Consider the following 18,902-nt stretch of genomic DNA (forward strand, 5'->3'; position numbering starts at 1 on the left):
TAAGTCATTTATTGAACTGGTGACTGTAGGGATCCTATTTTCTAGTGATAGAATTGTTATTTGATCTTTTAAAGTATGACACCTTTTCCCCAATATGTTATGATTAATTTTCTTTTGATATTAGATGCAATCATTTTAAATCCTGTGCCTGACAAATCTATTCAATTTGGTTGGTTTCTCTATTGTATTTATTTTTTGGTCATGTTTCTTGATATGCCTGTTAATTATTAACTGAATACTAGACATTGTGTATAATCATAAGAATATCCTTATAAAGAGAGATCATTCCTATATCATGATAGACTGGACAGGAGTAGAGCAAATTGAGGTAAGCATAGAACTGACTCTATTCTGGCCTACAATGTTTTTCTTAGAATGATTTCCTGTCAGTAGTTAAATGTAAGAGCCAAAGGGCTCACTGAATGGACATTTTGGCCTCTCTTTATACCACCAAACTGCTGGTAACAATGGTTAGCTTTTAAGCCTTTTAGTCTATACTCTGGGCTTGTTAGCTTTTAGTCTTGCTTTGCTCACAAATCATCAAATACCTTAAAGGAAAAGTCAAATGTATTTTTGGTTTTGCTTTCTATCCTTTCCTTCTCTATGAAATTTTGGACCAGAAGTTCTGGCTTCTAAGTCTATTTTATTGGACAGTTTTTTTATTGAGACAGAATTTCACTATATACTTCATGCTGACATATAACTTACAGACTTTCCTGATTCTTCCTCCTCTTTAAAATTGCATTATTAATTTTTTTGGGGGGGTCTGGTCGTGGGGCCTGAACTCTGGGCCTGGGTGCTGTCCCTCAGCTCTTCAGCTCAAGGCTAGCACTCTACCACTTGAGCCACAACGCCACTTCCGGTTTTTTCTTTTTGCTTATGTGGTGCCAAGGAATCGAACTCAGGGCCTCATGCATGCGAAACAAGCACTCTACCACTGAGTCACCTTCCCAGCCCCATTATTAATTTTTATTTTTAAAAATTAATTTGCAAGAGTTACCATTCAACAACAAAGCAGTTTATGAATAGAGCACATCTTGATCAATGTCACCCCTTTTATTATTCTTACTCCATCCACCCAAACACCACTCCATCCCTCAATTTCTTAATTTTGTAAATAAATATATATATATATAATTGAATTTTATAACTGCATTCTCCTCTCCTTCCTCTCTTCATTTGTTTATACTTTTCCTCTTGATACCATTTCCCTCTTTCGGGTATCCATGATTTTGTTGGACTGTGTTAGCTTTTCTAAGGAATCACATCATTTGAGTTCTCCCCTGAATTTTCCATATTTCATTTAATACATGTATGTACACAAAAGTAGTGCTAGAGGTATAACAATTCAAACATCAAACTATACTACAGAGCTATAGTAATCAAACTAGCTGGGTAGTGGCTGGAAACTGAGTCTACCTCCTGAGTGCTGGAATTGTAGTTATGCAACATTTACTCAGCCAGATTTGTGTGTGTGTGTGTGTGTGTGTGTTGGTGCTGGGCTTGAACTCAGGGCCTGGTCTCTGTCTCTCAGCTTTTTTCCTCATGGCTACCACTTGAGCCATGGCTCTATAAACCACAGTTTATTGGTGGTTAATTGGAGGTAAAAGTCTCTTGGACTTTTCCAGGTTAGCTTTGAAGCCAGTATTCTGAATAGCTAGGATTACAGATGTGAGACACTCGTACCCAGCTTGGACTTTTAATGTTTTACATAGTTGTTTTAGTTGTACTTGGAAGGAGGAGAGTTAGTAAACTGTGAGCTAGTGTTTGCAGGGAATGAAGTTACATTTAAAAGCTTTTACATGACATTAACAACATTAACAACATTGCTGAGCGTTTTCTGTTTCTAATTTGCTGATATGATTTATAAACAAATAATTTAGCAAGTTAATTTTGTGTGTGGCACTACATATGCAACTTACTTTACAGCCATATGTAAAATGTCGTTGAAGCTTACATATATTAGCAAATACCATTACATAGAAATTCTATGAATTATCATTTGTCAAATATTATTTACTTTTAAGAATTAGCCCAATATTTACTTCTTAAGTACATCTCTTTTAAAAGAGACTCGTAAATCCTAGAATTCTTCACTGTGTGTCATTTTACTTTTAAACTTTAATTTTTTGTTTTTCAGTACTAAGGTTTGAATCAGGGTTTCTTGCTAGGTGGGCACTCTACTATTTGAGCCATGGCTTCAGCCATATGTAAGCTGGGTTTGTTTGTTTTGTGCGGGTCCTGGGTTGGAACTCAGGTCTTGGGTGCTGTCCTAGGCTTTTGTGCTCAAGGCTAGCGTACAGTTAAGTCACAGCTCCACTACTTACTTTGTGGTGGTTAATTGAAGATAAAAGACTCACAGACTTTCCCACTTGGGATAGCTAGGATTACAGGTGCCAGCCACTGCACCAGGCTAAACTGGTTAATTTTGAGATAGGCTCTTGCTTCCCACTCAGATTTCAGCCTCAGTAGTGATCCTCCTATTTCATGCTTCCCATGATTACCACACTATTCAGCTTCCCTCTGTGGAGATGGAGTTTAGAACTTTCCTGTTTGGATTGATTTGAACTTCCAATCTCAGCCATGAAGCTAGGATTATGGGCCTTACCACTGTGTTCAGCTATTGAGAAAGTCTCATTGACTTTTGTTATTTAGCTTGGGCTCCTGTTGAATGGTGAAACTCAAATTGTCAGTCTCGTAAGTAGCTAGAATTACAGGTGGTGAGACAATTCACCTAGCTATAGAATGAGAAGAATCTAATGAATTGTTCTGCCTAACTGTAATACCCCCATTTGCAATCTCTTAAGTAGCTTGAGTAACAAGTATGAAGCCTTTACACTTACTTCCATTTTATTTGCAAAATCATCTAGCAAGTACTATAAGTTGAGATGCTGACAACTAAGAATTTAGTAATATTTAGCAAATATTTCACAATATATAATTGGTTCTGATAATGTATTTCTTCAGAAATTTTGCTGTATGAGCTCTAAAATTTGCTAACACATGTATTTCAATTTGAGATAGTATTTTCTCAATATGATCTGCCATATTCTTCCTGTTTTAGGAGGTATGACAACCTTCTCTATGTCATGAGGGTTTTCTTAAAAAACATTTTTAATATTAAAGAGAAAAATCTCTGAAAGTCTCTAAACACTTCTTGTTAGGCTTGATGGAATTTGGTCAAATTCCAGATTGACTGAAATATTTCAGTATCCTTTTCTCCAACACAGTTGAAATGTGCCACTTCCAAAATTTAGATTTTAGAAATAATGGCTCATGTAATAATTTGTTATTATTTCAAGGTACATTGTGCAGTCAGGAAATATTTCAACATTAGTAGTTGTTGGGGTGAATCCAAATTGAAAAATCTTGGGAATTGTTTCAAATTCTCTTTTCTTTTCTCTTTCTTTTCTTTCTTTCTCTCATTTTTTTGTTTTTTTCTTTTCTTTTCTTTTTGTTGATTTACTATGATGTCTGATGACATTATTACACTTATATAACCACAAGGTTAGAAGGATAAAGGAAAAGAATTCAGCTTCAGTATTATTATTGTTGCTGTTTGGGAGTATGTATTACTGATTGAAGACTCTTTATACATACACACCTTTGAATGTTAGGTCGATAAATATTCCATTTTTCCCCTGTACATCAGCTTCATATTTGCTTTCAATGGACAAGGTGACTGTTGAATTGGAATGACAATGATTCCCATGAAATTTATTGAATCCAAGTCATGATTAGTTCATCAGACTGATAATGCAAGTGTAAAACTGACATCTTTAATGAAGAGTGGTAAAGGTGAGCAAGCTGTTGATACTGTTCCATGGGTATTTTTAGTTAGGTGAAGGAAGGGAGAAAGGACATGAAAATATGTTCAGTCAGGTATAGTATTAAACCCTAGAAACTGCAGGTTGTGTGGTTCTTTTCACTTTCTTTCTTTTCTTTCTTTCTTTCTTTCTTTCTTTCTTTCTTTCTTTCTTTCTTTCTTTCTTTCTTTCTTTCTTTCTTTCTTTCTTTCTTTCTTTCTCTCTTTCTTTCTTTCTTTCTTTCTCTTTCTTTCTTTCTTTCTTTTTCTTTCTCCTTCCTTTCTTCTTTCTTTCTTTCTTTCTTCCCCTTTCCTCCCTTTCCCTCCCTCCCTCCCTCCCTCCCTCCCTCCCTCCCTCCCTTCCTTCCTTCCTTCCTTCCTTCCTTCCTCTTGTCCTTTTTCCTTTCCCTCCCTCCTTTCCTTCCTCCCATCCTTCTTTTTCCTTTCCCTCCCTCCCTCCCTCCTACCCTCCTTCCCTCCCTCCCTCCCACTCTCCCTTCCTTCCTTCCTTCCTTTTTCCCTTCCTGCTGGTCCTGAGGCTTGAACTCAGGGCATGGGTACTGTTCCTGAGCTTTTATACTCAAATCTGGCACTCTACCACTTGAGCCATAGCTGCACATCTGACCTATTGGTGGTTAATTGTAGATAGATAAGGTTCTCAAGGGCTGACTTTGAACCTTGATCCTCAGATCTCAGCCTCCAGAGTAGCTGGAGATGTGAGCCACAGAAGCTGGCGGTTTAGCTTATTTTGAAAAATGAGATGAAAATTTATCATCGTAAGAATGCTGGGAAATGACAGACTTATCTCTTAAAAATGCCTGCCATCAACTATTTAAAATAATTTAATTTGCTTAAGTTCAAAGCACAGTAATCTTCAGTTATATACCTAATAATAACACTTGAGAATGGGACAGGGCTGTCTGCTCTTACCCAGGGGTTTTCCTCTCCATGTCTCTCCTTATGCCTTTTGTGCTTCACTCTCTCCCTCCCTCCTTCTTTTCCTCCTTCCTTCTCCTCTATTTTTGACCTAATCCAGACTTCTATTTTTTTTCTGTGCTGTCTTATGTCTCTCTCTATAAGATCCATCCCATGTTCCCCATTAATTTTCCACACATCATGACGCTTCCAAGGTCTCCCACGTGTACCCTGGTTGTCACTACTTACTACTCATGAGGCTCTTCCTAGCCTAACTCTCAGCCTTGCCACCAAAATCCTATCTGCAGCTGTTGAAGTTCTTGAGGATTTTCCTGATTTTTGTAGCCAACACTGACAATTTTCTTTCTGAAATAGGCTAGGCTATTATTAATAGCTAGTGTTTTTTTAAAAATCGTTAAGTAATTGTACAAAGGAGTTTCAATTCAGCATGCCAGTTTCGTAGCTAGAATTTTAACAGTAAATATAACATGTTTTATTTAGTAACCAAATAATATGCATTTTGCCTTTTTTATTCCAATAAGGATGTTTATTTCCTGAGATAGAGGTCATGTACTGAATTTCAATGAAATTTTCTCTGCATCAAGTGTACTATCTGTAAATAGTACCTTTTCCCTAGAGTTTTCACTATTATTATTATTGTCATTGTACAAAGGCATTTCATTCTGCAAGTCAGATTATGAATACAGTGCATCTTCACCAACATCACCCCTTCCATTATTCTACCCCATCTTTCCTCATCCCATTCCATATCTTCAAGTTATGTAGTTCAGTTTTTACATAATTTACGTTGAATATAATGACTGTATTTTCTCATACTTTCCTACATAATTTATTTTTTGTTTTTAGCACACTGAATTTCTATTCTATTACATCTTTAGGAAAATGCTTTTCTCATTCAACTAAATAAAGTAATTACCTTGAGAAATCTATCCAGAGTAGACTTCTGGAATAAAGAGAAAATTTATAGTAAATTATTTAATAGAACTCAGGCAAAATCTCTGTGGTTTCAAATCCACAACAGTGTTTATTATAGTAATCGAACAAATTGAGGATAATGCTATCTACCGCTTCCTAAGTGACTTTCTGTGGTAAGCAATAGCTTAGATGCTGCACATATATCATCTTTAATAGCACCATTATCCTGAATGCTGGATGTTAAGATTAATAGCTTAGTTGAAGAATTTGATTCAGAGAGGTTAAATAACTATTCCACAACAGAACAGCTTATAACTTAGTAGTAGCCAAGATTCTATTCTTGTATGCTGCACATTCCCCACAATAAGGTTTGATTCAACTGATCATTTGTTTGTTGAAGTACTGCTACACTCAGTGTTTTACTCAGTGTGTCATTGGGACTTCTGCCAGGTGAAAGGAGCTCATGGTTCAGACCAGTGTTGTTCATTGTTTATATTTCAAGAATAGTTTTCTCAACAAGTAGTAAAGACTTGAATATATGTAATGCAAAATTCTCATTAAGTTGCTGCAATTTGCTCCTGAAGTGCATAAGGGAATGCAATTTTTCTTGAAGATTCATTTTACTTTTCATGCTTCATCTGGAAGCAGTTTGTGTGTGTGTGTGTGTGTGTGTGTGTGTATGTGTGTGTGTGTGTGTGTGCTCTACTAGGCCTTGAACTCAGGGCCAGCATGCTGTCCTTTTGTTTTTTCTGCTCAAGGCTGGAGCTCTATCACTTGAGCCACAGTCTCACTTGTAGCTATTTGGTGGTTAATTGGCAATAAGAGTTTCACAGACTTTCATGCTCAGCCTAGCTTCAAACTATAACAATCAGATCTCAGCCTCCTGAGTAGCTAGGATTGCAGGAATGAGCCACCTGTGCCAAACTTGGAGCAGTTTTCTTTAAACCTCTTCTTGAAGACAACTGAGTGCATAAATATTCAGAGAAAGAGGATAAAAAGGGATGATGGGAGTAAAAGAAACTCATCTGAAATAGGAATTCTTGGGTGTAAGAACAGGTTTCAAATTTATTCTCCCATATGCAGTCTCAGGTTTCATCCATTGATGCTGTAATATTGATCAAATGGAAATAAAGCATACTGTGTGCACACAAAATTGGTGTTAAATAGATGTCCCATTCATCTGCCTGCTGATCCCTTCAAATCGCTCATGATAATGAGACATTAATGTTACGGTCATACTTGAGAGGGAGATTACTGCCTCTTTTCCTCCAGCCTCCAATAAAAATGTGGGAACAGCCTTCAATAAACACTATCATTGACCAAGCTATTCCTCAAACACTAGTGAATAGATTATTCTTACCTCCCAGGTAAGAATCCTCTTACTCAGCTTCTTAGACCATTTGTTTTTAATGCCAAGGAATTATTTTAATCAGAATAATCCTTTTCTCTTATTCTTTTATGACTATTTATAGACAGTTGTACAAATGGGCTTCAGTTCACCATGTCACTTTATTAGTATAATTCCTCTTGATTCATGATCCCCTTCAGTCATTCTCTATTCTCCTTCACCATCTATTCTAATCTACTCATCCCTTAGAAGTCACTCATTCCACTGTCACGTATCCAGTGATTATTATGACTGTATTTTCTAAGTATTATCTTCTCCATTTGTCTCCCACCTTCCATTTAAGCCTCAGATCATGCCCACAGAAAAAACATGTTTTAGCTTTCTGGTGTTTATTTTGTTAAACTGTTGGCTAATTGTTGTTATACTATTGGAATCTACCCTTGCATATGTGACACTTTAGTGAGTTTGATTATAATTTCCAGTTCTTGATACCAAATCTATTTTCCAACAGCCTTCGTTCCTCTGTATATGGGACTCATTCAAATATTTTAAACCATGAATATGTTTCTATAAAAAACTAGCTAATTAAATTCTGCCTTGACTAAGTAAAGCAAACATGAGAACAGCTGTCTTTAAAGTCATTAGTACACACTGAAAATGAAGCAAAGTTTAGAATAAATTAGACACAATCTAGGGGTAAAGTTTAGCTATAGTCTGAGTTCAGTGCTTACAATTCTTTTTGTTTTTTGGTTGGTCATGGGACTTGAACTCAGGGCCATGGTGCTGTCTGAGCATTTTCACTCAAGGCTAATGCTCTGCTACTTTGAGCCTCAGAGCTAGTCCCTTATGGTTTTCTGGTGGTTAATTGGAACTAAGAGTCTCATGGGCTTTCCTGCCCAGGCTGGCTTAGAATGGTGATCCTCAGATCTCCTGAGTAGCTAGGATTACAGGTAGCAACCACCAGCTCCTGGCAATGTGTTTATAATTCTTATGTGACTGTTTGGAAGTTATTAATTTTATAATGAATAGATGATCCTTTGGAGCTCCAGAGAGGGTCTTTGTGTGCACATGCAAGTCCTGGTGCTTGAACTCAGCATCTGGGCATTGTCTCTGAGCTTTTGTTTTACAGGCTAGCCCTCTACCACTTGAGCCACTGCTCTGTTTCTGGTGTTTTGGCATGATTAATTGGAGATAAGAGTTTCATGGACTTTCCTACATGGGTGACTTTGAACCATGACCCTCAGATATTAGCCTCCTGATTAGCTTGGAATACAGGCATGAGCTACTACTTTTAAGATCTAAATTAACAGGATTTTTCAACTTTTTGTTATTGTTGTTTTACCATCTAGAACTTGAGGCTATATTTTTTTTAAGAAATGAAAGAAAAAAGTGCTCTCAAGAATGCCATCTTGCTCTTGAAAGAAAGCCAGGGGGATACAAAGAAAACAAAGCCATTTCTCCAGGAAGCTCTGGGATAATGACAGTGATGTGATTGAACCTGTTGTCTCTTGACAAAGAGGAAAGACAGAACCTGTTTCCCAAGAACAGAAAAATCTTCCCAAGTAAAATCTCTTTAACTGTACACATGTCATAAATATAATCCTAAGTAAACTGCGGGGAAAGAGAATCTTGTTTTCTTTGCTTGTATCCTGAGGAAAGAGAATGATTGTCATTTTAAAGCTATGTTTCTTTGAAGTTATAACTTTCACAATGACATAGTCCCAAAAGCCAGCTGGAACCCCAAACACCCAAGAAGGTGCAGAAATCTAACCAGAGGGAGCCTGTTCTATTCCCAGGTATTTCCATCTTTCCTGTTTATTATTTATTATTTCCATCTCTGATTTTCCTTTAGTTTTCTCATTATTTTTGCTTAAAATTTAGTGAAATTTTGACATGATGTATTGAAATGAAACTTAAAGAAGTACAAAGCTAAAACATACTATTTTGAGAATCATGAATGTTAGCTAATACATCCTGGGTTAGAATTTTAATTGAGAAATTATTCAGATTCCCTTTCTAGTTCAGAATTTATCTGTGACATAAGTCTATGAAAATCTGTCACGGCAAAAAGACCTTAGGCATGTTCTCAAAGCAGTGCTTTTAAATGAATATAAAATATGACATTAAGAGAATGGTTTGCAAGGTCTGATTTTCTTGCAATGGCTCCCTATTTAAAAATGACTAAAAAATAATAAACCTTGATAAGGAGTTGAGAGAGAAAGGAATAACCTGTTTATAGCTTTTCTCAATCAAAGGATACATTTTAGTAAAACAACTTGAGGGGAAAATACCATATTTACATGAAGTCAATAGGAATCAAAGTTATTAGAGTGTTATAAATATAACCAGGGAAGATAATCATACTTTATAACATTTATTTTGTCATTTCAAGAAGACAGCAGACCTATGAGTGACGGTCATTCTATAAGTTGTTCACAAGTTTTGTGTTCCAGCTTCTGAGGACATTCACAATGCTTGCACTATGATGAGTTAACTATCATTTTAGGTTAATCGGGACATTATGCATAAAAATTTAAGAATCTGCTTTCAGTTTCACAAAGACTAGCTTACTCTGTTCAGATAGCTATCATAGGACACCACCACCTAGACAGCTTAAATGACAAACAGTTATGTGACAGTCCAGGAGGCTGGAAGTTCAAGATCAAGGTCTGGTAGGTGCTGGTACCCACTTACTGGTTTGCTGACAGTCATCACCTGATTGTGCTGTCACATGACAGAGTAGGAAGAGCTCTGGTGTTCGAATTCACTTACAAAGGCACTAATTCCATTCCATCCTCATGACTAAGTGACCTCCCCAAAATGTCACCCTCCAGATACCATCATATTGAATAGATATAGATTCAAACAGTGGTCGTCTGTTTTGAGAAATTAAGCCTTAATACAGATGTCTCTGTAACACAAAAATCAAATTAACACCAAGCCAATTATTTTTATTATTTATTTCTTCATTCATTTATTTATTTTTGTTGGTCATGAGGCTTGAACTCTAGTCCTGGGAACTGTCCCTCAGCTCTTCAGCTCAAGGCTAGCACTCTACCACTTGAACCACAGTGCCACCCCTGGCTTTTACTGTTTATGTGTTGCTGAGGAATCGAACCCAGGGCCTCATGCATGCAAGGCAAGCACTCTACCACTGAGCCATCTTCCTTGCCCCCAAACCAAGCCAATTAAATACTTTGACAATTTGACTTGAGTACTGGTATCTCTCTCCATGTGATAATGTTTACTTTCCCTTTCTACATCCAGAAATGGTCTCAGAAGGAGTGATCATATCACTGAGCTGTAGAAACAAAGTAGAGGGTTATCATAGGTGACAAGGGTGAAATGCAAGCATATCAGAAGCTAATGAGAGAAAAAATATGTGAAGTCCTATGAAACAATCAAGATTATGAAGCAGTTTTCTTGCCAGGCAACAGTGGCTTGTGACTGTCATACTAGCTACTCAGGAGGCTGAGATCTGAGAACTGTGATTCAACCAAGTAACTACCAAAAAAAAGCCAGAAGTGTAGCTGTGGCTCAAATGGTAGAGAGCTAATCTTGAGCAGAAAAACCTCAGGCAGGACCAGGACAAAAACAAAAAACACAAAAACAACAACAAAACTACTTTGTTGTCTTTATCCAAGGCCTTCTTTGGTATCTTTAAAAAATATCACTAATACTTTATGACATTCAGAATACATTATATGAAATATGAACTATGCAATTTGTGGGCAAGGATGAGTAGAAAAAAAAACCGGAGAAAAGCAAAGGAAAGTATGGCATTGTCCAAAGAAATGGTCACATCTCTGTATATCTTAATAATAACCATAAAATATATATTTAAAAATTGTCACTAATACTCACCAAGGGAAAACATACCATAAAGAATTAAAAAGTAATTACACAAAGCATAAACAAGTGGCTTATCAAGGAGGGGGTATATACTTATTGTCTTGGCTGTAAACCTAATCCTAATTTCACTCTATCCAAACTAATCATTATTCTGTTTCTAGAAAAACTGGTTTTCCTTGCTATAATTATAATCCAGTATGGTTTTCTTTTTTAATGCAATAACCAGTTGGTCAGTTAAATATAAGATGCTAACATAACTTAAATAGCAATGTCCCTTAAGAAATACTTTTTTTTTTTGTCAGTCATGGGGCTTGACTTCTAGACCTGGATGGACACTGTCCCTGAGCTCTTCAGCTCAAAGCAAGCGCTTACCACTTAAGCCACAGTGCAACTTCCAATTTTCTGGTGGTTATTTGGAGAAAAGGGTTTCATAGACTTTCCTGACTGGGCTGGCTTGAACTGTGATCCTCAGACCTCAGCTTCCTGAGTAGCTAGGATTATAGGCATGAGCCACCGGCGCCCAGCAGAAATACTTTCAATAATATTATTGATTAATATAATTTTTTCTCAAGAAAACCAGGTTTTATAACCAAAAAAGATTCATGATTCTTAACTAGGCCAAAATTAAACTTGTTCTTGCCACAACTCAGTGTTTCAGAGAATTTCATGGACTCCTATGAACTGTTTTGCTTCAAGGGTGAGAAAGTGCACAGTATCTCCCAAATGCTTTCTTATGAACCACCCCCGCCCCCAACTCAAAGAGCTCACTGAGTTGGGATATGGAAATAAGAATGGTCAAGGCCAGTCCAAGCCAATATTAGTAAGGCTCTACCTCAAGATCAAGCCAGGAATGATGATGGACACCTCTAATTCCAATTACTCAGAAGATGGAGGCAAGAGGATGCTGGTCTAAGGCTGATCAGGCACAAATGTGAGATCTTATCTAAAACATGATCTAAAAGCAAAAAGACTGAGAGTTTCTCTCAAGTGGTAGAGTCTTTAACCACAGATCCCTTCTTTCAAACCCAGGTACTGCCAAAAAGGAAAGAAAGAGCACAATGGTGGAGATGGATAGAGGAAAGGTTAGAGGGAAGGAGGGAGAGATATAGGAAGGAAGGAAGGAAGAAAGGAAGGAAGGAAGGAAGGAAGGAAGGAAGGAAGGAAGGAAGGAAGGAAGGAAGGAAGGAAGGGACATAATGTGTAAAAGGCTGGTTCATGATGAGTCTCTCAAAAAATAAACAAAATTGTACAATTCCTCAAACAGAAAAGAAAGTATAAAGTTAATCATGGTATTCTAGCCTGTCCTCTTTTCCCCTAGCCTGTTTGTTTCTTCTTCACCTCTATAAATTCATACACACATTGGAGATAAGAAAGAGAATAGATTGAAATATGTTTTCCTTTCTAATTAAAATACATCAGAAATATTTAAACAAAAACGTAGTACATTGAACTGCATATATTAGAGGTTGACATTTTTAGGAAGAGTGGGTTAAAGGGTTCAGTATTAAACTCAGAAATAATGCACAGTAGTGATTTCCGGATTAAATTGGCATAAGATACTGCCTGCTGGCTGCTTTGTGAATATAAACAAACACAGAAGAATGTGCACTGCCTTAGGAATACTCAAGCCCAAACTAATAAATTTCTGCTGCTAAACAAGAATTGCTCTATAGAAAATGTTCTAATCTACAAATAAGACACTCTATATTATACCAAAAATATTTCAAATGCCCAACGTCTACAGCTCCAAGATTTTGTTCATATATCTTTTGTATCAGCAACATTTAAAAGAAGGGGGAGATGTGTCCCAGTGAGGGGGATCCCACAAGCCTCTCCCAGTATGTGACCTTGGGCGAAGCACCAACATCTGCTCAATTTCTTTGTGAAGTGCAAAAACAACACAAGGTTTAATTAATGCCTTACAGATGTGTCCTGACAATTAAATGAGAAAATCTGTTACAAAAAAATCCTGCAGAATTCATAATTATTTTAATTGCTAATAGAGCTTATATAGCTCCCTTACCTTCTCACTCTATTGAGTTCCTGTAGGGTAGATTTGTGTGGATATTTATCTGTCTGCCTTTATCATTTTATCTATCTATCTATCTATCTATCTATCTATCTATCTATCTATTCATCACCTATTCATTCATCCAAATCTAGCTATTTTCTCCTTATACTTATATATACATATAACTATATTTATAACAGTTTCCAAACTTGCAAGATGACTACAAATATGTAGATTATTTTATTTTATCTGCCAGTTATTTTATTCTTCCCTTTAATATTCTGAAGCTTCCCTGAGACTCCATTAAGAAATTATAGCAAGAAGCTGAAGAGAATAATTTATTTGTAACAGTTTTCTGAGAAGTCCCATTGGGTGAACAAACCAACATTTCCTTTATTCTTTATTGTATAAAATATAAGTCATGTCAAAGAGGAGAAAAATGTAATTGGGTTATTTAGGGCTTATATTTTGTAATGACACTTAATTTTATAATTAAATAGATACTGTATGTCAAAGGGGAATAAAACACTGGAGGAAGTCATTAGGATCCAGAGCACTGTGATTGGTGTGCACTATGTATATTTCGACCTTCCCTGTACTATTGATGATTACTAATTGCTCCACTTATTTGCACAGGGGCATACACCATTTGTTTGGGAGTAATCTGGAAAAACAAAGCTTGATGTTGCTGCTCTGAATCATAAGCCTGGAAACTCTGAGCTTTCTTAGGCACATAAGCCTGGAAACTCTGAGCTTTCTTAGGCACATTGAAATTGCTAGGCTTTCAACCCACACAGACCACTATGTTGTGGACCTTCACACACCACAACAACATCCAACACACACAATATGGTCAGGAGAATTAGTGTATCTTCCAAAAGAGAAAGACAACGGAAGACTTGGAGTCTCTCAAAGGTTACCAATCATTAGGCTGGCTGGATACAGACTGGTTTATCTACTTCTCTTCCTTCTACAATTGGCTTCTGAACATTTGTGTATTAGCTTTCAGTTACTGTAACAAACCACCTAAGAAAAACACTCTAAAGGAGGAAAATTCGATTCATAGTTTCAGAGAGAGAGAAAGAAAGACACCGAGAAAAAGAGACAGAAAGATAGAGAGCAATGCAGGGCCAGAGTCCCAATATCCTAATATCCCTTTAATCTTCCCAATGACCTAACTTCCTCCCACTAGGCTCCACCTCCCAAGAGTACACTGGGGTGGGGGGGATTATGCCTTTAGCATATTTGCCCTGGTGGACATTTAAGATCCAAACCACACTAATCTGCTATTAAACCACACTCTGTTGCAGGTGCTAAGGATAATATGGTATGCTGTCAGTCAGATGAATAAACAGAAGAAGCTACATTTTGAGAGGTCAAATCCTGAGTCTTTATTAAGGCTGGCAACTGCATAGTGAATTCCTGTCTCAAAGACCAGCAGCCAGTAAATACACACTGTTAGAAAACTGAGCCATGGAGGCCAGAGAGGAGAGAAAGAACAAAAACAATACCAATAAACCTCTCCATTGGAGCTGAATTGGTGACTGGAGTGGAGCCAGGAAACAGGAGCCAGGACAGGAACACAGAGAGATACAGCATGTCTTAATGGTGCCTGAGCTGGTCCGGGCCTAAATAGCATCAGGTTGGGGGACAGGGTCACAGGACACTCCCAGTCCCAAGCACTGGACTGACAAATTAAGAACCTATCCAGCCATGTGCCATCATCTGCCTCCCAGGATTCAAGCATGCCCACCACCTGGGAGGTGAGGGCTTCACCTTCCCCCATCATGAGGACAAGATGCCAGCACCTACCATCCACCATGTGGCCAAGATAGCCTGGCCAGACCCAAACTCCCTCTTTCAGTAACAGGACAGATGCTGAATTTGACTTGTAATTCTTGTGATCTAGTAGAGATGAACGTTTAAAAAAATTGTGTTAACAAAATTATACTTCAAGTGGGGTAGTGGGGGAGGGAAGGGATAGTGGGAGAAAACAAAAGAGTGGGTAACAATGTTCGACAAGAAATGTACTCATTACCTTACTCATGGAACTGTAACCCCTCTGTACAACATCTTTACAATAACATAATAATCAAAAAATTCTACTTCAAGTTCTTACAAGCACTAAAAGGATATAGGTTGGGAGAACCAATAGAAAGGTGCACTTCCTTGGACCGGGTGATTAGAGACACAGACTAGTTAACAGAGAAGTAGGTCTCAGATGACTTGCCAGAGACAGAGGATTTTTTTTTTTCTGAAGTACTGGTGCTAGTGCTGGTTGAACTTGGCAAATAATAAAAAAGAATTCTACCCCCATGAGCAGGAGGGAATGCAAAAGGCAGGAGCTATCTGGAGGTATTTTCAACTTGTTCTGGATCTCATGATAAAGTGGAGCTTTACAAAAATGATATAGGTATGTATCAGTACACTCACTGCTGGCAGAATCGTACTACAGCAAACCTGGGTGTGTGTATCAGCCATCAGAATTGGTGTTTTCTCAGACTTACTTTGGCTGTAAACCCTTTGTCATTGCACAGAGACAGAAAATAAAAGGCACTTCTGAGAAATGGGAAATTTACTGTCTTATTTACTACTTAGGAAAGTTTGAAATGATGTCTTGTTTTAGGAGTGCTTACCATAGATTCTAGAGAGTGTCAAGTATATTTTTTATCCATCATTATGGGCCCAAGTTGCTATGGTGACACTAGCAATTTGGCCTTACTTGTGAAGATAGATAACCAAAGCTTTCTGTGAGTCTTGGCTGCCTGTCTATCTAGCCCTCAACTGACAGCTCCCACTATCTTCCCATGTCTCTGAAGTGCTATGTATTGTAGAGAGCCTCTAAGACCTGGGCAACATCCATTCAGGTTACTTGGTATGCATTTATTATTGCTTATTCAACATTTTGGATGTCATTTCTTCTACTTTCATGGAACTACTCATATAAAAGCAAATTCTGACGTGTGGGCACAGTAGCTCAAGCCGATAATCCTAGCAATTAGTTAGGAGGAAATAGGAAGATCAGGATTTGAGGTCACAAAGGCAAGTTAGTGAGCTAGCATCTCAAAGAACAAGCCTGTCATGGTGGTACAATCCTGTAATCCTAACCAGGAAGGGGGTGGGGTTATGAGGATTTTGGTCTACAGCTTGTTTTGGACAAAAGAATGCAAGACTATACCAATATGAGCAATTACTAAAGCAAAAAGTGTGGGGCATAGCTCAAATAGGAGAGAACTTGTCCTGGTAAGAATTAGGCCCTAAGTTCAAATCCAGTACTATCCCTCCCTAAATAAACAAACCCCACCCCCAAAAAATCTGTGTTCAGATAAATTGGAGAGAGACATAGGATTTAGTGGATGTGGATGTGGAGATTCGTCCTCAGGCAGTGGCTCAGGAGCTCAGAGATCCATGGTTAAACTTCAGGAAATACTCATGATTTGCTTTGGTGTCTTTGTTTCCTTTTATTTAACTCCACTCCATCCTTTTCCACTGGTCTTAGTGCTTTTTCTATAACACAGATATGATTTTTTCCTGGCTTAAAAACTAGAGACAGTCTCATATCTGCAGTATACAGACCAAATTCCTATACAGGACAAACTGTTACCTGCCCAACTCTCAACACTTGCCACTCCCCATCATCTCTACAAAGCCTGTGTGGCCCTGACACATAGGACAAGGTAGATATAGCCAGGACTTCATGGCTCCCTTCCTCCTCTCTGTGTTCTTCTATTGAACTCCAGGTCTATGAAGCCCAGCATAAACTTTTTCCTTCGTACAAAATCACTCTCAATCTCCAGACTCCTAAAGAATCCATCCTTCCTCCTCCCAGCAATCCCAGCAACTCATTTACATTCAGAAAAATGCACCATAGGTTTGATTCTATTATTTCTAACACTGTCCCTTTAAAAATAAGTTCCCTTCATCAGTTAATAAACTCTGACACAATACTGTACCACTTTCCTAACAGCCTACCTCCCCTCCCCTCTCACTCCTTAGGAAATAGCTTTATACCTGCACTTCGATTTTCCTAGTTTCATCAAGATAGGCAAACCTTGAAGAACAATGTTATTAAAAGAGCACTTGATCAGAAAGTGTAGTCTTTTAAGCAGTGGCCAACTCTGAATAGTTAGCTTTGGCCACACTGTTTTCTGAAGGGATAAATGAAGACTCCAGCCCAAATCCAACTTCTCTGCAGTATCATTAGCTTCTGCTTGATCTTACACAAATGAAAACCCATTGTGCCCACTTTTTAAAATATAATTGTATTGTGAGGCCCATCTGACATGCTTTCCTTCCACTGTCCGTGAATTTTCCATCAACAAAGACCAAATATCTGTGCCCTCTGCTTACAGTTGCTATGACAAATGACTGAAATACACAACATGTACGTATGTAAAGGTCTATTGTGGCTTAGGGTTTATGAGATTTCTACTCATGGTTGCCTCTTTTTTTAGGGGACTGTGATGAGACAGTACATCAAGGCAGTGGAAATGTGTGGTGGAGGAGTCTGCTCATGCCAACTTGGAGGTAAAAAAAAAGAGAAAGGAGGCACTATGGTTATATTATCTCATCTTAAGTCACACTCCTCCCACCCAGTCAATGGCCAAGTTTTTATTCTTGGCCACATCCACAAAAGCCTCCTCCATCTCCCAAAGTGGTAATGAAACAAGCCTTCTACATTTGGGTCTTGTAAGAATCAAAGAATAACAGCATTTAAGAATCAACTTATATCAATATCTTTAAACATTTGTGACTACCTTGGGTCTATATCAAAGGTAGCTTAGGAAGCTCCTGTATAGACAAACTGTTAGAACCACACTGGAAAACAAATCAGTACTGAGTGAGAATGACAACTCTATGTCTTAGGAGGAGCTGGGTGTCTTTCTCCCACTGCCTTGATCAAACATCTTTTTTTATGATTTTTTTATTGTGAAAATACTGTACAGAGGGGTTACAATTACATGGGAAAGATAATGAGTACATTTCTTATCAAGCATTGTAGCCTCCTCCTTTGTTTCCCCTTCCCATCCTCCCCCTGCCCCCCCACCCAACCCTCCCCCCGCCAAAGTTGTAAAGTTTGTTTTAGACATAACGACTTGTTAATCAGAGTACCTGAACCACACTGCCACTTGTATTCCAGCCCTTTATCAAGGCCCATGTGAATTTACACATGGAAATACCATCTTTATATACTTACCTGCTGTAAGTCTGCTAGTGGTCACGCCTGCCTTCAGGATCACATTCAAGCAGATCATCCTGATTCAATCCCTCTTACAGTCTTCCAGACACTCCTATAAACACTTCTCATTGCTGTTGGTAGGTCATGAGCAATTCCCAATCATTATAAGATTACCAGATAGACATGAGGATGTCCAGTGGAATTAGTATTTTAGCTAGTTCAAGAATAGCCTGTTAGAATAAATACATTCCAAATATTGATTGGGATGTTTTTATTCTAATGTATTCTGTGTTGTTGATCTGAAATTTGTATTTAACTGAGAATCCTGGATTTTTATTTGCTAAATCTGGTAACATTGTCCAGCATACCATGTGATCTCAAGGACTCGGTTGCCTTTTATTTTTTGATGGACATATTTCCCTCCCTCTTCTTCCTATCTCCCATCTGTGCATTATTCAAGACTCTTTCCATTTCCTCTGAAAAGCCTCCATTTCCTCCCAATTTAATTTTGATGCTTCTCTGTTTTACGCAGGGCCTGTGTATAATGACATACATACTTATAACAATCTACCATAATTATTTATTTGTATTTTTCCTCTGACTCACTAAACATTTCTTGAGGGCAAGATCTCCAGTCTGTTCTTTGATCTATTTCTAGAGAGTATTTCTAAGTGGCTGGCCTATAATAGCTGTCAAACAATGTTTGTTTGATGAGTCAAATGGTCTCATTATACTGGCTTTCTAAGGCACACAGAGAACAGCACATGGGTTAGAGCCTTAGGTTCCCAGAAGGAATGAGAAAGGCATCAAAATGATTAATTTCCAGATGGCCCTAATTACATTTGAGAGGATTGTG

Source organism: Dipodomys spectabilis, unplaced genomic scaffold (genome assembly GCF_019054845.1).
Source record: "Dipodomys spectabilis isolate Male_0828 unplaced genomic scaffold, ASM1905484v1 ptg000095l, whole genome shotgun sequence".
Lineage (NCBI taxonomy): Eukaryota > Metazoa > Chordata > Mammalia > Rodentia > Heteromyidae > Dipodomys > Dipodomys spectabilis.